The sequence below is a fragment of the Mus pahari genome, chromosome 3 (genome assembly GCF_900095145.1).
Source record: "Mus pahari chromosome 3, PAHARI_EIJ_v1.1, whole genome shotgun sequence".
NCBI classification, from domain to species: Eukaryota; Metazoa; Chordata; class Mammalia; order Rodentia; family Muridae; genus Mus; species Mus pahari.
Genome location: NC_034592.1, coordinates 49,960,034 through 49,982,608, shown reverse-complemented (window position 1 = coordinate 49,982,608; position 22,575 = coordinate 49,960,034).

Here is a 22,575-nt window from a genome sequence, read left to right as displayed (position 1 = left end):
GAGAGAGAGAGAGAGAGAGAGAGAGAGAGAGAGAGAGAGAGAGAGAGAGCAAGCAAGTTGAAGGTGACTCTATAGATATACAGACAGGGAAGCAAACTGGACACAGGTGAGAATAAAGGCTCGATTCAGATTGACTCTAAACCAGGCTCAGACTTGCCAGGAGTTTCAGTATAAGCATATTTAAAACACAGTATAATTTGTGAAAAAATTTCCAAGCATCATTGCCATTCCAGGTTTCCAGGCGAAAATCATTCCAATTCCATGTGTACAATAAAGCTTAAGGTATAACTAAGCTTTATTAAAACTCCTTTACGATGTACATGTGATCAGGAGGGTGGATTCCATACGTACAGGGCCCAGAATCTGATCTAATATGCTCTCTGACTGAGATGGCATTGAGTTCAGCAGGCCATAAAATGCCTGTGACATCCACCCTGTGGATGGGTTCTATTAACTGGGAGCTAAAGACAGTCTGAGGTCTCCCTCTATAGCACAAAGTGGATGAGGTCTGTCCCAGCAGAGAACAAAAAGTTAGATGAGGTTTCCTGCCACAGAGAGCAAATCCAGGACATCAACAATATTGAGTTGCAGCTTTCTGGTCAGGAAAACAGGTATTTTCTATCTCCTCCACTGAGGAGACGCCAATCATTTTAAACAGTCCTGGTTTCCCTGGTGATCTTTGGGCGGAAAGATCTTTGGGCAGTGGGTTTTGCCAACACCACTCAAGGCAAAGAATAATTCCAAAAAGCCTGCGATACATTGTATTCTGGAAACATGTCTACAGTTTCTTCTAATATCCATTGTCCAGTGTGAGTGGTATCTTTATTGTGTCAATCTGCCTTGATGGGGTATAATCTTGTATGCATTCTTTAATTTTGCCATCCTATCTCTCTGAATTGGGATATTTGGTAAAGTGCAAATCAAATCAAATCAAATCAAATCAAATCAAATCAAATCACGAGTTCAAGTTACTGCTATCCACAGTGTTCCAATGTTTCCAGAAGAAGAGAGAACAGATGGCCAGCTAGCATGACAGTGCACTCCTGCATCCAAAGGAATATGCTGAGCTATGCACATATGCACAAATCTGCAGTGAGGAGTGAACTCAGGTCCTATTAAATTTATCATTCCTTGTTTGGCTTGTTTCAGAAGGTTTATGTCGATGGTCAACTGACTCATAACTCAATATTAATATTAAAGTTAAAGATTACAAGGTATGGATAATATGTAAATTTTCTGCGATCACAGCCAGAGCATCACAGAACTGCTTATTCTTTTAAAGCACTACATACAAAATGACTATAGTGTTATTTTGTCTAGTTGTGTCTAACTTTCAATTCCTATTTCCCTCATTAATTTATTCACTTTACAGCCTGATCTCAGCCCCTCCTCCTTCCTTTCCTCCAAGTCCCCCCTTACACCTCCTTCTCCATTGCCCCATCCCCTTTTTCTCAGAAAGGTTAGGGTACCCTGTAGGTAGCAAATCACCCTGGCATACCAAGTCACAGCAGGCTGTGGCCCTATTTTTGGTCCTTTAACCTACTACACACAGAATTTAAGAGAGATGGTTAAAAATGAGTCTTTAAGTATTACATTGTAAGAACAATTTCTGTGAACATATTCTATTCTTTCCTCTTTGATGCCTCAGCCCACACAATGTGTACAACTGTTCCTTTTAATTAAAATGGGAAAATATAGAACTTATAAGCGTAGTCTTAACCAGAGGCAAGAACAAAATCTATAGCCCACATAATGGGAAATGCTCTGTAGAATGGAATAAAAATGATAAATTGGTAAATGCATGGTATAATTATTAGCTCCTTTTTCTTATTTGTCTTTTCTCAGTGGCAAGGATATGCAAGAGATTGCCAAAATATATATTGAATAGAATAAGAAAAAAATGTGAATTCTATAAAAATATATTTTTTTAATTTTTTATTATTATTTTCTTTATTTACATTACAAATGCTATCCAGAAAGTTCCCTATACCCACCCCCCCGCATCCCCTTCCCTTGGCTGAGCTGACTTGTCTGGCCTCAGTAGGTGAGGATGTACATAGTTCTGCTGAGACATGATGTCCTAGGGTGGATTGGTACCCATGGGGATGCCTTCCCTTCTCTAAGAAGGAAATAGGTAATAGGTAGAGGGGCATGTGAGGGTGGGGCCAGGATGAATACAGGAGGGTGTGACTGAAAATAAATAAATAAATAGATAGATAGATAGATAGATAGATAGATAGATAGATAGATAGTTTAATTCCCTGAGTCTTTTTTATTCTTTATTCTAAAAAATTAGTAACATTTTCCTGGATACTTTCTTCCATGAATGATACATAATGGAATAGAAAAATAACGTGTGTGTGTGTGTGTGTGTGTGTGTGTGTGTGTGTGTGTGTGTATGTGTCTGTGTGTGTGTGTAAGGGGAATGATGAAATTCGTGCAAACATGTATGCTCTATGTGTTAAGGCCAGAGGAGAGCCTCTAGTGTCATTTTCAGGACCAGGACATTGCTGTTTTTGAAACAGAGTTTTTTTAACTGGCCTGGACATCACACTTCAGAGTAGGCTAGCTGACCAAGGAGCCCTCAGGACCCTCCCATGTGTTTTTCACTTATTTTAAGTATTTTAAGCATCACCCTCTAATCTATATTTTCTAATGTAGATTCTGAGAATTGTTCTCGGGTCCTTACGCTTGTATATCAAGCACTTACCAATTGAGCATCTTCTCTCCCCCAAGAAATCTAGTTCTCAATGAAGCAGATAGTTAGGAGTTGAACTTTACCTATCTAGTAAGTAGCTCCTGGAGGGAGAGACACTGAACTCCTGTCCACAGAAACCCAGTGTCATTTTAAGTCCCTAAAAGAATACAAGAAGTACAGGAAAGAAAGTATAAGAAAGGAATTTTCACAATTGTCTAGGGGTGAAATAAGACACTCTGGCTATTTCCCCAATTTTCTAATCTGTTTGAAATTATATTGATATCTTAACATTTAATTTAGGACTTTTGTTGCACTCGCAACAATGTTAGAAGGGTGTCTCTGACTCTTTTATCTGCTAGTGGGACCCTTTCTTTCCTACAGGGTTGCTTTGTCCAGCCTTGGTATGGAGGTTTATGCATCTTGTTATTCTTATTGCATCTTGTTATTCTGTGGTCCGTTGCTATCACTGGGAGGCCTGCTCTTTTCTGAAGGGAAATGGAGGAACAGTGCATATAGGAGAGAGGGAAGATAGTGATGGACTAGGAGGAGGGAAGGAGAGAAGGCTGTGTTTGGGATATATTGCATGAGAGAAGAATAGAAAAACAGTAAAACAAGAAAGAAACAAACAAAAACCATTAGACCTGTATTCTTACCACCCTTGGTCTACACATTTCTTCTGTACTATGTTAATATCTGTTACTCTTTTGGAGTCAATATCTCTCTTCATTCTGCTTTAAATACAGATGAATATTTTTACTTTCTATCACACATCAACTCAAATGAGATTGTCATAAGATATATATCGTTTCGAGTAGAGGAAAGAAAGGAGGTAGAGTGGATGAAACAGCCCAGCTGGGTGGCTAGACTCACACTTAATTGATCATAATATATTGACTAAAATCATCAACGTTGGGGGCTGGAAAGGAGACATGGCTCAACAGTTAAGATCACTGACTGGTCTTCGAGAGATCCTTAGTTAAATTCCCAGCAACCCTGTGGTAGCTCACAACCATCTACATTGGTGACTGATGCCTTCATCTGGTGTTGACAGTGTACTCATACAAACAAACAAATTAATTAATTAATAGGTACATAAATATATCAGTATTCCTCTATATTTTAATGAGTCATCATAATAAAAATATATAGCAATCCAGATCTATATCTTGCAAAATATTAACAAAGTTTTTTCAGGATGATTCTACCCCAATAGCAAACAAGACATACATTTTGTAATGATATGTGCACAGGTTAGTGTGGCAGGATGGAGCAAGGCATTTAGGATGCACTTAGGTTATGGAGGGTGCTATTAGTGGGAGTGATGCCCCTATGCAAGAGATCCATAAGATGCTTCTGACTTTTCTGTCCTGTGAGTACCAACATACTGATTTTGGTTTCCTTGGGCACCAGGACTGTGTGAATCCTCTTAAGTAAGCAATTGTTTATACAACTTAGTCTGTGGTATTTTGTTATTTATAAGTACATCTCTATGTTGTACCCACACACTATAATTAGCTGAAGGAATTGGGCATTAGGTCCAACCATGTATACATTTCATGGAAATTTCTGTCTTATACTTTTTTTTTCATGTGTTTCTTGCATGCATTCTGTGACTTAAAATCACACTGGTCTCCTTTTAAATATAGGACAGTTTCTTTAAAATATTGGGGCATTTGATGGACTAACTTTCTACAGTTCTGTAGAGAGCATCAGAATGCCACCCAACCCTGCTTAATAAGTTCTTCATCCATAAAGAACTTGTTTTCTTCCATGCTGCCATGCCACTTCTGTGGTCCTCCTTTGTCTCATCCTATCCCCTCTTTGATGCTCACCTTGTCTCTATTTGCTCTCATGATTATTTTACGTGAATCACAGACACAAGGGCTGTGGGGAAAATGACAGGTCATTGTATTCAGACCTCTGTAGCTAGTGGATATTATTGCCAGACACTTATATTACTCCCTTTAGAATTATGTTTAATCTCCTTTGGAATGTCTTATTGATGCTTCTTCAATGACCTCCTTGGTAGCTATCCCATTGTTGAATTGTTCTTGCTTTTAGGACACTTTCTCTTATAAGTAATTTAAACATGCCCTTCTTATTTCCTGTAAAACATTCTGAGTCATCTTCAAATGAGTCTTCACTCTATAGTGTATTACCCCATTCTTCTCAGTAAAAGACTACATGTCACAGGAGGCAAGCCCTCCTTTCAGTATGTTGGATATTCAGAAAAAATCTAACAGATGTGTGCCAATTCCTCATTTATGAAAAGAATATTTAAAATTTATTTGCATTATAATATCCTGTGATCAATTATGCCTATATGTTTATTAAGAAATGCATATATGAGTATATGTTTCAAATTATAATCAAGGGAAACTTTAAAGCTTTTGGGCTTTACATCTATTGTTTTTAGTTTTTATCCATGTAAAATAATAAATTATGTATTTTAGAATGGGTATGCTTCTTGAGGCCTTTCATCACTTTGTGTATTACTTGAAATTTTATAGATCCAAGTGTTCCTTCCAAAGATGTGTCCCAATGTTGCATTACAGGTAAATATAAGCTAAGCCTATAGTTAAATATAGTTAATTTTGTTTCATTAGACTATGTAATTTAAAATATCCTTGCTTATTATTTTATCCTTGTGGGTTTTCATTATGTATCACTCCTTTTCTTTCAAAGGATGGTTTAGTATCCTGTGTCTGTAAAAACATTTTATGTAACTCTTGTTTTATTCTTTCTTAAGCTACTTTTCAGCACTTTAATTTCTTTTATGTCTCACTGCTATAATTTTTTTAAAAACTCAATGTTTTTGCCATATTTTCTAAAAATAAATGCACAATTGGTTTTGGAGCTCAATTCAAAAAAGCTAAGTATTTGATTGATAAATACACACAGAATAGTAGCTTCTGGGCTGTTTTTATAAATGACTAATTGATGATGTATGTCAATAGTGGAGACACAACTGGCTCTTAAACTGCCTCCAATGAAAGAGCTTCAACCTGTCAACATCTATGTTTGTTAGCACTATCAAACTGAAGGACATTTATAGGTAAACTCTTTAGGTGAAATTCTCTCTTATTTAAGGGAAGACAGCAAAAAAAATCTCTCTAGAAAACTGATATGCTCAGAGGTCAACTGAACACAGATGACTCCTTCCTATGAGATAACACCTACCACCAAGGACAGTTTTAAACATTTAATTTACACTTATGAAATTAGTTAGGATAGTACTAAACATTGAGTTTTATACACAGGCTAGCAACTCTAGTATCAAGAATTACAACCAAGACAGTGTTCTAGGATTTGATATTTAGATTTAAATTTGTAATTTTTCTTTCTCCTTTGTACAGGTTAGTTTTGTGTCAACTTGACACAGCTGGAGTTATCCCGGAGAAAGGAGCTTTAGTTGGGGAAATGCCCCCATGAGATCCAGCTGTGGGGCATTTTCTCAATTAGTGATCAAGGGGGAGAGGCCCCTTGTGGGTGGGATCATCTCTGGGCTGGTAGTCTTGGATTCTATAAGAGAGCAGGCTGGGCAAGCCAGGGAAAGCAAGCCAGTAAAGAACATCCCTCCATGGCCTCTGCATCAGCTCCTGCTTTCTGACCTGCTTGAGTTCCAGTCCTGTATCCTTTGGTGAGCAACAGCAGTATGGAAATGTAAGCCGAATAAACCCTTTCCTCCCCAACTTGCTTCTTGGTCATGATGTTTGTGCAGGAATAGAAACCCTGACTAAGACATCCTTATACTCAAAAGTATTCCTTTTGTAAAGTTAAAATAGTATACTAATAAGTTCAGAGCAGTTTTACAAACTAGTATCTACAATGAAATATCTAACTAGAAAAAGTCACTAAATGGAGCCCAGGGGTACTTCACACTCAATCTCTTCATGGAAACTCCTGTTTAATGATTTTTGCTTCTTTGTTTATGATGGGTGCAAACATCAACTAGGCCAGCCTTCTTCATGAGGTTCCCAGCCTCAACAGAAGAACATCTTCTGTATTAGAGTTAAATAGTAAGTTTCCTCTCATATATAAAACACCAAGAGTGTGATCAACTACCTCTGGTATTTGAATGTTGAACTCAGATTGCCTTATCCCTGTATGAGTCTAATGAGCATAACTAAGCAGCCAGTGAGAGAGAAGTCAATGACAATGCGGAATGAACAGTAACATCCCCACCCTGCCATTTTCGTTCCACACTTTGCAACTTCCACAGACCTGATTAAGATCCAGATTATACACAAAGTGAACACTTACTCAAAACATTTCTTGTAATAAATCATAGTATAAGACAGAATTTTGTCAATGTGATTTCAAATGGTTGCCTAAAATATGCAAGATGTTCTACCAAATGCAATGTACTTGATCCATGTCTTGGTTGTGTCTTTCCTCACTTGACATTTGGATAGTGAGTATGCAGTCTCTTGGTGATCTTTACTCTATCTTACTCTGCACACAACTCTCTTGCCTACCCTACTTAACAGAGGTCCCTTCACATGGTGTATGACTGTTTCTGCCACTACCTCCCATGAGACCATTGTTCCATTATGATTGTGATACTCTAACAAAATACCAAAATGAGGTGTTTTCAACCATAAGAATTATTTCTCTCACAGTTATTTAATCTTAAATTTTAAGGTGTTACACAAGGAGCAGGTGTGTTATACACGGTGAAGGATTTCTTCTTGATATCTTAATTGATTTTGTTTTTCACTGAGGGCCGAAGAGGGCTTTTCTCCATGCATGTGTGTATCTATTCCTTGAGTTAATTGTTTTGTCCTACTAGGATTACATTCATGATCTATTTAACTTTTACTACTTATGTTCTGAAAGTTCTTTCTTTTAATAAAAAGAAAGCAATCCCTTAGCAATGAGGATTCCATAATATTAATTTGGAGACTAAGGAGACAGCACAAATTTCTCCCAACCTACTTTAATAAAGATTTAATCTCTCTTCTAGCCCAGCACCCACCCACCAAAGGAAATGAATGAGAAAAGCTATTAAGATTGGGGTGAAGTAGATCTGTTCATCAACAGTTCTGGGGGCAAGCTCAATCTTCTTAGTCAGCAGTTCTGTGCCATAGCAATCACCAAATACGAATCAGCTGCAGTCCAGTTCTCTCAACAGGCGGGTACCACACAGAAACCAAAGGCTGTATGTAGTTCAATCCTGAAGAAACCACCAGGCTCACCAACCAGCCTGAAGCGAAGCCATGGAAGCAGCAAGCAGCCACAGGAACCTCAAGAGTAGTCCTTCAGTGAGCTTTTTTCTCAATAGTGGCATTGCCACAAGTGGAGCTCAGCAACACACGGACTGGCAAACTAATACATGGATGTCTTCAGCAAAGAATAGCGGGGTGGAGCAAACCAAACCAATGCTCCTGCTCCCACTGTCTGTAGGGTCACATTGACACTCCTTCACCATGTGTCTTTTCACGTGTCTGCACCAGCAAACACATCCTTTCACCTGTGTCTGCTTCAGGAAAGCATTCTTTCACATGTCTGCTCCAGTAACACATCCTTTCATCTGTGTTCACTTCAGGAAAATATTCGTTCACATGTCTGCTTTAGCAAGGCATCCTTTAACCTGTGTGGGCCAGCAAAACATCTTTTGACATAACTGATTTTCTAAAGAAACTAGAAGTTGCCAGTTCACAATTCAGTATACTTTACCTATGGTCCTTATGAATGTCAGGCATCTAACTACGGCACCTAAGTATCTATATTACTTCACCTCATCCTTTCTCCCCTGACTCATTTTGAGTTACACTTGACTCAGCAGGCAGTGCTCAATGTACCATGCTTACCAGACTCCTCAAAAACACTGTGTTATCTCTGAATTTGCTGATAAAATGATGTTCATATAAACACAATGAAGCTATTTCTAATTCATCTTCATAAGCACATGTCTAATTTCTTCTATAAGAAACTCAAAAACTGTACAGGGAGTGTTAGCACACCTCTTTGTTAGTACTCTGGACAGAGGTTAATGATTGGGGACATCTGCAAGTTCAAGGCCAACTTGGGCTGCACATAAAAGCATGTCACAAGCAAATGAACTAAATTGAGAAACAATGAAGAACATCGGAACAGTAAGGCTTTTTAAATACTATATTTGCTATCATTTTTCCCTCTTTTGATATGAGTTAAATGTCCTTTTTACAAGTAAATATTATATCATGATTTAATATTTTGCTCACTTGTTTACCTTCCCATTAAATTATGAATTATTTTGAAGGCAGATCCCATGTTCTATTTACCACTGTTTGAGGTTGTACAATTAGATGCTCAGAATTTCCTTTATTAGAAAACATTTTAGCACCACCTATGCCTATATAAACTTATAAAAATGACTAATCAAGAATTCTATTACAAACTGCAAAGTTTTTTCTTTTCAGAGGGTAGCCAAATAATGTTAGATATTGAATAGATCATGGCTATGTCATAGCTAGGATGTGAACAGCCAGATACTCTTTAATTGTGAAGAAAACAATGGAGGACTGAAAGGGAGGACAGGACAGAGAAAGACAAAATGAATGAATCTGTAATCACTTGTCGTTGAATAGTCACACACTTCTGGGAGATAAAATATTATGGTGGCTAGAAACTTAACTCCACTATCAATGCTCCTGTATTCCTATTGCCATAGTCACTTGTGTCCAATCGTGTATGAAGAAGACATTATAGTTTCTTTCACAATAAAAGCAGTCAGTCTGAAGCGCCCCTAGTTTCCTCTGTGCTTAGCCATCTGCAGTGGGGGCAAGACTTTGCTTCCTTTTCACTTAAGTCCTGTTAAAACTGAAACTCACCCTACTGGGCAGGAAGTTATAGCATTTCAATCACTGAATAAACAATAACATCTCAACCCAAATGTGTGGCTTAAATGGAAAAACATGCCCGATGGCCTAGAATAAGAAGTGTCTTTGCTCTATCCTAGCTATTGTGTTTGCTATTTGGATTTATCTTTTGCTTCAGTGCGTAGGTGGGTAGATGCTCCAGGATGCTATTAAATACTTTTACTCTGTCTTGAATTCTACTCTGAGTACCAGAGAAGTTAATGTAAATTCAGGAAAGTATAATTTCTCCCATATGCACATACCTGTCAGACCCCACCCCATTCCCATCACCAACACAGACTGTATTGGGTTTACAGAGCTTCCATGGTTTCTTCTTACTAAGTGTTTGTAAGGCTGAACGGCCCTTTCGGTAAGGTCAAAATTCACTCATACACGCCTCCCCATTTTCTACACATCATAGTAATGTCAACCTTTCATCTTACAAATGAATTTGCAAAACTCTAAATCTTCCCTAACATAATATTAATGTTCTTAACACAAAAGTTCAGCATTTAGAAATAACTTTCATAAAGAATCAGTTTTTGTATATATATAATTACCAATTGACTTTAGTGTTGTTGAAAAGATGAAGAAACTTAGGGTGTAGCTAATAAAATTCAAAATTGTCAACTTTAATTAATAAAAGCTTTTCTACTCATTAGCAAAGGGTTTTTACTGCTACATTATTACCAGAATTATACATTGTTTTATATATATATATATATATATATATATATATATATATATATATATATTCACAACGTATACAATGTATATACATATATACATTGTTTTATATATGTATATATGTATATATATATATATATATATATATATATATATATATATATATAAAGAGAGAGGGAGAGAGAGAGAGAGAGAGAGAGAGAGAGAGAGAGAGAGAGAGAGATAACATTGTAAGTACAAGTGGGTTAGTGTAGACAAACGCTTTAGTTGGTCTTCTCAGTATCAAGACAATTGCCACTGCACCTGCAAAATACAACCATGGCTCTTTCTGTAAGTGACATGCATGTCTGTGGTTTTGACCTGATGATCTGCTGGTACTTCACGAATAACAGGTAAACAAAATTGCCCCAGAATTGAAAAAAAAATTAAATGTCAAATTGTATGTGAATTTGAGTACTCTTTAGAGGCAGCAGAATGTAGTATTAAGGAGAGTGGAGAAATAAGCAAAATGACCTAGTCATAAAACTTGCCTTAAGAGGGAAAATAGTTGGGAGTGAAAAACCAATTCTTCAGAGCACAAAGATAGGAGGATAATTGGTTCAGAAGAAACACTTGTACCTGAAGTAGAGAAAGGGTAGGTTGATAACCCTTGTGGATGATGAAGGAGACACCAGTGCAGTCCTCTAACCATGGAGGCTGGGATGGCCCCAGCATAACAGACTCTATTGTGTAAGCTAAAGGACAGAAGAAAAGGAAGTCATTGTTCACTTGGAGAGGAACTAAAATGATTTCAGGCTAAAGAAAATTCAGTACTAGGGTTGAAACTATGTGGGAATAAAAGGATAAAGAAGCACTAGAGATAGAAAATCAAAATTATTAATAATTTTAGAGCAATTACCGAATGAATCATATCAAATGATTGAGTTCATTCATAGTTCTATTGCAACTGAACCTAAGGATATTGTGTAAAAAAAAAAGAAGTTAGTGATCATTTTTCTCCTTCCTCCCAATCTTCAGGCACTGAACAAAAGCTTAATGAGGAAAGTTCAGAAAAGAGATTAAATGACTTTATTATGGACATGATGTTAAAGAGTAGCCAAAGCCATCATTTCGATTGTGATAATGTAGCTAGAAACCCAGTACACATAAGCTGTACACTTTAAGGTGTCTGAGAATCATCTTGTCTACTATTAAGCAATTCACAGTTTTAGAGAAGATTATAGCTCACAGAAAAACTCACCTTAGGGAAACAACAACAACAACAACAACAACAACAACAACAACAACAACAAAATCTATGCCTACTGCTCTGACATCAAGTATCATGTAGTGCATTTTCAGACAGTGATATCAGTATGTGCTTAGACCAAAGACACCTGAAGATACATGTATCTCACTTGTATTCCTGGGGGCACCTTCACGGCACCAGAAAGTCACAGCTCCAATGCAATTCAAACACATGGTTCTTATTTGGTCTCCGTTGTCAGCCAGAAATATGAATGTTCACTCTTCCTAATCTCATTAAATGAACCTGGAAGGGACACTTTCTCTAACCTGATGCTATCAGATGTTTTGTTTTTTTTTTTCCCAAGGAATTTATATTTTATTAAGATAGGAGGAGTTGCAAGATTAAATATGTGGGCTGACTTTACCACTTTCTTCTCAGTGGTAACAACAAACCCATACCAGAGAGAACTTCTCTATGAAATGTTCTATGGCAGTGAATCATAATTTAATTATGCATCATTTATAACTTGAGAGCATTTTCTGTTTTCTCTTTCCAAACTAGCTTTAGCTTGGTAATGCTAATTATAATCTACAGAGTAGTATTTCCAAATGTATTTATTTCATTAAAATTTTCATGTACTTATATGAGTTCAACCCAAAAGTTGCTACATTACTTATAGAATATAAGCACTGAAAATTAGAATATTCAGACTATCAGTAAAGCAGATAATCTCAGGAAAATGTTGCCAAGACTTGTCATTTCTAGAATCAACAGTTATTTCTGAAACTGAACAATATAAGATGTGTCCCTATGACATCTTTCAAAGGTCCATATTTTCTCTTTCAAGAATGGGGTAATTTAATTTCAGTTCATCCAAATCATTAATGTGTTTCTGTTTTCCTCTTCCTAGAAACTTTTTTATTGGAATTCTTGCCCTACTGGAGAATTACATTTTGAAGTCAAATCTTCAAATTCCTTGTGGGTAAATACATTTGTTCTATTTTCATCTCATTAAATAAGTTGGTATATTTTCATTTGATATCACATGTTTGTGTATGAATGTTAAAATTTTTGTATGTATGTGATACCATCTACAATAAATTATGGCAATGAAAGGAAGTGAAAAATGAATGACATTATGATTAACTCATTAAATAGCAGTCATTTTACTGGCGATATGGGGACAATGTTATTTGGAAGGGAGCCACTGAGATTTGCTTACTAATAACACCCATTTTAGTTGTCTCCTGCTACGTTTATTTCATTTGTCTACTTATTAGAAGTATTGATTTTATTTTAAAAACTTGAAAGACAAACTGTCTTTCAATTTTTCCAAGCTAAGAGGGAAATTCCTTAGTGACAATAACTGAAAACCGTTCTCTTCAGTGTGTGTGTGGCTGAATGAGGATTATCATCTATTTACTTTCCTAAAGGACAATAAAATAAAATTACATAAAACCAAACAAAACACAGATTTGATTCTTCCAGGAGGACTTAACAGTATTTGCATATCATTACAATCTCCAGTGATATTTCTCTCTTTAAGATGATATTTAAATTTGGAAATGTACTTACTATTTAAAATAACATAATATAATAGAAATTGTAGGACCCCTCAAGCCACATCTATAATATATAAAAATTGTGTCCTCACATGACAATAGTAAAATAAACCAAGGAAAATCAAATTTTTATACCTGGTTATAACTTCCTCATAGCAAGGCAGGCTGAAAGAACCTTATATAGAAACAGAACAAATAAATGTAAAGACAGTGTACAATAGTTATCACTTTGCAATAAACATTTTATTTCTGAAGCATTCCTTTTTCTCAATGTTTTTATTGCTTTGTGTAATCATATATACATATATAACAGGATGCCTTGTCTTGTCATACTATGTAATGCATATTAACCCTGAACTGGCATGTTTTATTATTATTATTTATAAATTAAGATATAAAAACTACTATCCATATTTTTTATGAATTACTGTGTTCCTAAAACAGAACTTTTATTTCTTTTTTATTTTTATTTATTTGTTTGTTTGTTTGTTTGTTTTTTCAAGACAGGATTTCTATATAGCCCCAGCTGTCCTGAAACTCACTTTGTAGACAAGGCTGGCCTCGAACTCAGAAATCCACCTGCCTCTGCCCCCCCAAGTGCTGGGATTAAAGGCATGCACCACCACACCCGGCTAGAACTTTTATTTCAAATCACTGATTTCACTCATTTTTACTTTAATAATAATCTGATTTTTAATATTATTTAATTAAATATATTCTTTCTAAATATACTCTGAGTTACTTTCATGTTTAATAAATCATGATTTTGCTTTAGTTAATACTGTACTGCTATGAACATTCTGGTATAGGTGTACATACAAATGCACACACGTACATCTATAAGCATGCATAATACTATGTTTAATCTTCATCTTTACCCTGGCTAGAATTGTGAAATAAAAAGCATACCTATGGGCATGTACATGAGGGTATTTTCTGAAAGGTTCAACTGAGAACACACCCGCCCCTGAATGTGGATGGGTCTTGTTATACTAAATAAACAATGACCCCCAGAGCCACATTAGCTGGTGGCCAAATGTCCACCAGCATTCTGCTTTCTTTGTTTCCTGATGTCATAGGCTATGAGGAGACCCAGCTATTTGTTCCCACTGTCCTAAGTCCACCATGCTTTGCATGACATTGCTGTGCCTCTAACCCTGAGCCAAAATAAACTCTTTCTCCCTTAAGTTTTTCATGTCAATTATTTATTTTTAGCAAAGGAAAGGTAACCAATGTATGTTCTATAAATTTTAATTTCATTAGGCCATCTATTTAAACTGTATAGCATTCAAGTTTTTTCTAAAATTCTGGATCTGAATATATTTAGATATTTATATAGGCCAATTAATACAAGGTGCTATTAAAGTGTGTTATCATTTACAATTACATGTTGTGTGATTTTTGTCCTATCCTTTTTGAGTTATTATAATTTATATTATCTTATTCTCGAGTAAGACCATGTATAGTTTTTCTTGAGTTATTGTGTCCTTTCTCTTGATTTTCCTATCAAACTTTTGGCTTTTCCAGTATTGATTTTTAGGAATCCTCTATGCATTACAAATGCTAATCTTTAATTATTTCAGTGTTTTTCACGAGTGCTTTTTAAGGAATGAGGGGTTTATTTTGGTTCACAGACTTTAGTCAGTCCCAAAAAGGAAGTCACTGGGCAGGAGCTGGAGGCATCCAATCCCACTGCATCTTTAGTCAGGAAGTGAATAGTGCTAAGTGTTGTACTCAGTCCAATTTCTGCTAATTCATTCTTGGGACCCAGACAAGGGAAAAACTCTGTCTACGTTTAGGGTAGGAGTTTCCATTTAAGTTGTTCTAATATAGGTAATTCCTGGCAGACACACACAGAGTTTTATTTCCATGGTGATTTATGAATTTCATTAAGTTGATAATCAAGAATAACTAATACAATTTGTATTTTCCTCTTTTATATCATTTAATGAAAACAAGTGTCAGTTTTAATGATGTCAAACTTGATTTTTTCCTAATCGGAATGCCTGTTTTTAAAACTCATGATTGTCTTCTTTTCTTGTTCTTTTGGTTTTTGTATATGTATACTATTTTTGATATCATTGTATAATTACATTTCCCCTGCTAAACCCTGCAATATATTCTTCTTGCTCTCTTTCAAATTCATGATATCTTTTTAAAAAATTATCATTGCATACATATATATGCATAAACATGTATATACATATATATTCCTAAATATAGCCTCTTTATTCTATAGAATATCACCTGCATGTATTCTTTTTCAGGGCTAACCATTTGCTATTGCATAACCAATTAGTATGCTCTTCCCAGGAGAAGACCATATTTCCTGTTCTCAATATTCAGTTGTTTGCCTTCCCCATCCATCCACTTTGGCATGTCTATTGGTGGTTTTCTTACTCAGCTCACTTTTGAGCAGTCATGTTGAAATACTGACTTTCCAAATAATAGTTTTCTCAATAATATAAAAATTTGGTTTCGTAAAATATATACCTGACATTCTGTAACTGGTGTTTATGCACTGTTTAAAACGGTAGTCATCTAACACTTTCAACTCTGGAGACCCCGTGCATTCACTGAACTCTTTCTGCACTCACTTCTATTCTTGCACTGGTCTAGTTATCTATTCCTCTGGTAGACATGTTGAATCTATTCCTGACGTTGGTGTGATACTGAATCTTAATTATCAGCTTGATTGCATTGAGAAATGCCTAAGAGATTAGTAAAGCACACCCCTGCTCGTGCTATGAAAGTGTTTGCAGAGTCAATGATTAGAGCGTGACAGCTCTAGTTTAATGAATAAGCTAATCACTTTGTGGATTCATAATAGGATAGAATTACTTAAAGGTGCTGGATTGTAGGAGGGTGGCCCAGCTGGAGAAAGGAGCTCACTAAGGTTGTGTGTCTTGTGATTGTAACTTGCCCTAGACACCAGGGGTAAACTGGTCCATGTCCTCCCTCCTAGGATGAATTGTATCTTCTGAAATTACATGTCAGATAAACCCTTCCTTTCATAATTTGTTTCTGTTATGTATTTGGCCACACTAATAATGATACTACTGACTAAAATGCTAGTCTCTAATAAAGAATCCTCTCATATTTTCCTTCTTAAAAGGGCATTGGGTAGCTCTGTCCTTCATAATCCATAATACATGTATACATACATTATATAATTTAGAATATCTATTTGAACTACTTCATCCTCTATTTTACTTATTCTTATATATTATTTCAACTCTACCATACTCCTCCTCCAAGTACTCCACACCCTTTCCCAAATTCATGACTCTGCTTTGAGTGTGTGTGTGTGTGTGTGTGTGTGTGTGTGTGTGTGTGTGTGTGTGTGTGTACAGAGTGCTGAGTCCATTTAGCATTACCTGTATGCATAGGTTTTTAGAGCTAATGACTTGTGATCTGATAAGCTATCAGGTTTTTCCTTGGAAAAGATAGATATGTTCCTTTCTTAGCTGCCATTAATTGCCAGATGATGTCTTTATCTAGGAGTGTGGCATCATGAGATTTCTACCATTCACACTGTTATGTCAAGTTGTGTTGTCGTTGTTCTAGTTTTTTTTAGGTGACTGCCTTGTTAAGATTTCATGTCTGCAGCTCCCATTCATATATAAAACACACTATCTTGCACCAAATCTGGATCTGTGGCTTTAACCATCTTTATGCACCCTCTCCTGGCATGTTCCCTGGCACTTAGGGATGAGAGTTGTCCTGTAGATCAATTTAGTTATACATCCCATGTTCATTTGTTCTCTGCATTATGATCACTTGTGGATTCCTTTGATGGCCTCCATCTGATGCAAGAAGAAGCGTCTTCTGAGAAATGTGCCAGCTACACTCCCTGTGTGTGTCAAAGGATAGATTGTACCTAGGACTTACACCAGGTTTGCAAATTGGCAGTAGTGGGTTCAACCCTAGATTTCATTACTACAAGACACATGGAGTATTGACAAGGTTTAAAGGATGAGCATGAATTCCCATCCATTGACCAAATCTTCAATCCAATTATACTCCTGTTAAAGGCAAGATCAAGCTAGGGATTTAATTTAGTAGTAGAGCCTCTGCCTGGTTATTCAATCACTGTTTTAAAAAGACAAAATATGATTTGGGTTGAGATGTAATTGAATATGTATATGAACTTGACAAGAATGCATAAAAATTTAGGAAGTCAAAACAATTCTCTCCACATGTATGATACTCTTAATTAGATAGGACTTTCATTAATGTTTCATAATTTCTGTGTTTTGTCATCTGCTTTATATTTGCTTTAAACATCTTAACTGTTAATTGCTTTTGTAGAGTCACTTTTATATTCATAGTACCTTAAAGTAACTTCACTAAATGGAATTTTAATTGTATATTTTATGTATGTTATAATTCAATAATTTAATTTAAAAATTTGTTCTTAAACCACAACAACTTGTATGTAATATCTCAGACCTTTTCTTAATATGAAATCATAAAATTTAAAGATGATTAAGAGTTTATTTCTTTTGTTGTCACATAAAACAGGCCACATGATGCTGAAATATTGAAATTATATTAAGAAGAGTGTAAAGTTATGAAAATAAAATCATTAAGATTGTAATTTTCTAAATTGAAAAAAAAATTATGATAAAATTGGTTTCTCTGTGTTCCCCTTTCTGTGTATGTTAGTATTTAAGTATGTAAAGAAATAGATGGATTATTAGTTGCTTGCTGCATAAATTTTCCAATTGGGAAATGACATATTGTAATTTAGAATTTTAACATTTTTATCAAATGTTGAAATTAGTGACAAGCTTTGCCCTTTCCCAATGAATGCTAGGATATATAAGATTTTATAATACACAGTTTTAAACTGATTTCTTCAGTCAGTTACAGAGGGTGTTCATTTTTTATTGCTTCCCTTTATTTTGAGGACCATATTGAACTTCTAGCCAATTTAAGGCCTAGCTTTACCCTGTCCTGTTTTCAAGATATCAGCAAAGGACAAAAGCATCAGCAACCTTTTGGAGTGGCCCCTTCATCTTTCCTTGCATGCAAGCAAAGTTTCTGTCTTCCCACTTATATATACTGTTAATTTACCCAACACACTTTATTCTTCTATAGCTACTATTAGAAAGCTTCTTATGCACATTTTGACCTCAAAGTTGTATGATATTAAAAATGTGCTTTTTGTCCACATAATTTAGGTCATTTGCCTACATAGAAGTAGATACTTCTAATTAGAAGCATGGTTCTCTTATCATTTGGTTCAAAGTTTTGCAGGTAAAATTGGGATAGTTCCTTAACACCATGTACCCCAGCTCACTCCTGGAGTTGATAATTATGCCTGTGTTACTAAGTGAGTGAGAGAGAGAGAGAGAGAGAGAGAGAGAGAGAGAGAGAGAGAGAGAGAGAGAATGCTAATTTTAAAACAGAATAATTTAAAGAATTTTTAATGGCATCATCATTTTTTTTTTTGTCAAAAATGGGTAAGAAGCTCAACGTTGTTTTCATCAGTGGTTAGTATAAATAAGTCAGATTCATTAAAATAAAAAAGCAAAATTTGAAGTATTTGACCCTGTATCTTGAATTTAAAATGAAAGTATATTATTAGTTATAGAAATTATACCCTTTTGTTCAAGTTCAAAATTGTCCACTTAGGCTCTCAATTTGAAGCCCAAAAGAGTCACATATCTTTTCTGCAATTGGCTGACAGTGTAGTGAGTGCCAGTCTCTTGGTAAGGACCCCCAAGATTATTGTCTAAACACTTCTTCTGAGATTCCTTCCCAGGGGAGTTTGATTCAATAAAACTGCATTGGGTTCGCAGGCTTATTTGCATATGTGGTCCCTGGATGGGAATTTGGAGAATAAACTCTATGATGTCAGATGTCAAGTAAACCATAGTGGTATATCTTTAATCCGACTTCTTTGTTCCTCTGAGACAGAAAGTGTTCAGAAGTCATGTGCACACTTCATTTTCTTTTATCTTTGTATAAATGGAGATGACCATATTGGCAGATGGCATCAGCCTGTTATGAAACAAAATGCCTCCATACATTTTGGAGAATTAAAAACAGTTTTGACTGTTGTCAAATGATTGCTGAAACCACAGGAATGACTCTTTTTTTGTGATTAACTTGGCTGTACTTCATAAATCATCCCCAGCTGAATCATGCCATTTTCTTAAAGCTTTTTGTGAAACAATCAAAATTCCTTTTCTCTCCAAATTGTCTTCTACTCTAGAAATACTTTCTAAGAGAAACATTGTTAGTCACTTCGGACATGTTTGCTATTAATAAAAAGAAGGCAAGCAGTTCACTATTTAGCACACATCTCGTAGGAGGCTGAAGTAACAAGGCTTATCATATATACATTGTGAGGATGGGGCTGGAAAAAAGCAGGTTGACTGTACTAAGTTCCAGCAATTCACAAAGCAGAGATATGTCATACATGAGAATGCTTTAACCACAAACATGCTTTAACCACTCAGGGCTCTGAACTTCTTTATCCTTTATCTTGATTGTATTTCCCCATGGTTTTATGCATTCATATTTCCACGATCATTTCCTTACTTTAAAATGTTATGACTCTGAGCCACGAGACACAGACATTTCAAAAATAATCATTTAACAGCATGGCCTTAAACCAATGAGAAATTTTGAATTTAGATACTTTCATCCCATTTACTGAATGTATGCGTGTTTAATTGGAAAATGGGTATTATCATGTGAAGCCTGCCCTCTTTCTAAGGAAACGCTGTCTCTTCATTCCCTCTCCCCTCCTCCCACCTCACTAAGAAATAAAAAGTAGAAATGACTTTTAATAAAAAGTTGCTCTTGTCTCCATATTTGCATTAATTCTGATTAGCGAATACAGCCTTATGGTTCATTTGTATCCAACACTGTGTTCTGAGGAAGGAGCAATTAGATTCTAACAATGGGATTCCGGCACATAATGGACACTATGCCAGGTATTTAGTTTCAGTATCTTCATTTCTATTCACATCTCTATGTACTGTGTGATTTTTTCCCTAATTTAATTTTAGTGCCATTATTGTATCTTCTGTTTAATTTTTTATAGCTAGCTATAATTAAGCTTTTATTTGGAAGTCATTTTAAACCCACTGCATGGTTGTCATGAAATTGTTGGTAATATGTGATTACATTATGCTGTCTTTTGCCAGGACATTCTTGTAAATGAAGCATTATCCTCAGAGATTTTCTTGGCTGAAAATGTAAGTAATTAAACATGTAAACAAATATTATCTGTTACATATGCTACAATAATAAATACTTCAGTATAATACAAGTTAATGTCTCCTTGGGGATACAGTTTAATCCTGCTACCACATGTTTTATAAATGGTCAAATAAATGAGTAAACACTTAATATGTAACACACAGTGCCATGTGGATGCCCACGGCTTTAATATGTTCTCTCCTTGGGTATTTACACACTTCTTAACTAGCATTATCAATAATCCTTTAGCATTATTTGGTGTTTTGTAACAATGTCAGCTATAGGGAAATAAAAACAGAATCACTCATTACAAATTCCCCAGTGACATACAATGTACTTGGTGTACATCAGCATGAGAAAAGGTTATTTTTTGCTGATAGCTGTTATAAACGAAGTTAATATATCCTATTGGGAAGACTATTTGACAATATGTAACCAGACTTTAAGATGCGTATTACCTTTTACCCATGAATTTGCTTATTGGAATTATCCTAATAATTATTGAAGTATACATGACAGAATGTGTGTATGATACTTTAACATTTCAAATATCAGAACACACATAATTAGCATTTTAATGTATAAGATGCATAACAGAATTTTAAACAGTCTTTGGAGATCAAGATATATGGGAAGAACCATTGAGATATAACACATTTACATGTTATAGAGAGGTCATACCTGAGTCATTGTAAAACAAGAACCATTTTCCATAATTACTTAGAATTTTTTTAAAAAGAAATTATAGAACCCATATCAAAAGCACAGTAGAGACGATGATGAGAGCAGCTTTATTCCAACCCCACAATAAAACAGCAATTATCAGATAGCTAAAAGTGAATGACAATAGCTCAAGGATACCATTAAAACCCACACACATGTTCACAGGAAGGACTGCTACAGGTAATTTGTAGAGAACACTCAGTGAGGGTGTTCTTTTTTTACACTAACAAATGCACACTCCATAACCCTTTGCAGGTCACATACTAAGGTTCTCTTACTATTACATGCAAACATGATCCAGACCCTAATCCCATCATCTTTCTGTGTCTCTGCTTGTAAAATAGCAGAGCCACAAATTCTTTGGGCTAACTTATGTCTCAGACTCCAGCAATGTGGTCACTGTTCATACTCATGCTCTAAACCAGTATTTAAAGCTGCTTTGCAGAGCCTTATGGCAGACAGCAGAACCACCACATTATCCCACATATCTGGATTAGGACTGTGGCTGATGCACATATGCATTCTTTGGAGCTCACCTCTGTGGACAGTCAGTGGGACAATATGCTTAAGTCATCATTACTAATGTGCAAGCTCCCATACTCTGAATTCACTTCAGTGCTTTTCCCCATTGTTTATTTACATTTCAAGATTATATTATAACTACATGATTAGTCAGTTCTTTTTCCTTCCTCTGAGCTCCTTGCTGTTTTTCAAATCAGGCCTCCTTTTTTCCCATTAATGGTTGTTACATGCATATATGTATATACATATGGATTTCTAAATGTAATCTATATCGTCCTTAAAGAACTATAGGCAAACACTACTAAACAGGTAGAAGAAACACAAAAATCCCTTAAAGAATTACAGGAAAACACTGCTAAATAGCTAGAAGAAACACAAAAATCCCTTAAAGAATTACAGGATAACACTGCTAAACAGCTAGAAGAAACACAAAAATCCCTTAAAGAATTACAGGATAACACTGCTAAACAGCTAGAAGAAACACAAAAATCCCTTAAAGAATTACAGGAAAACACAACCAAACAGGGGATGGAATTGAACAATACCATTAAGGATCTGCAAAAGGAAGTAGAAACAATTAAGAAAACCCAAAGGGAGACAAGTGTGGAGATAAAAACCCTACAAAAGAAATCAGGAACCATAGATGCAAGCATCAGGAACAGAATACAAGAGATGGAAGAGAGAATCTCAAGTACAGAAGATTCCATAGGGAACATGAACACAACAATCAAAGAAAATGCAAAATACAAAAAGATCCTAATTCAAAACATCCAAGAAATCCAGGACACAATNAGAAGACCAAACCTATGGATAATAGGAGTAGATGAGAATGAAGATTTTCACCTTAAAGGGCCAGAAAGTATCTTCAACAAAATTATAGAAGAAAACTTCCCAAACCTAAAGAAAGAGATGCCCATGAACATACAAGAAACCTACAAAACTCCAAATAGACTGGACCAGAAAAGAAATTCCTCCCAACACATAATAATCAGAACAACAAATGTACTAAATAAAGGTAGAATATTAAAAGCAGTGTGATAAAAAGGTCACGTAACATATAAAGGCAGGCCTATTAGAATTACACCAGACTTCTCA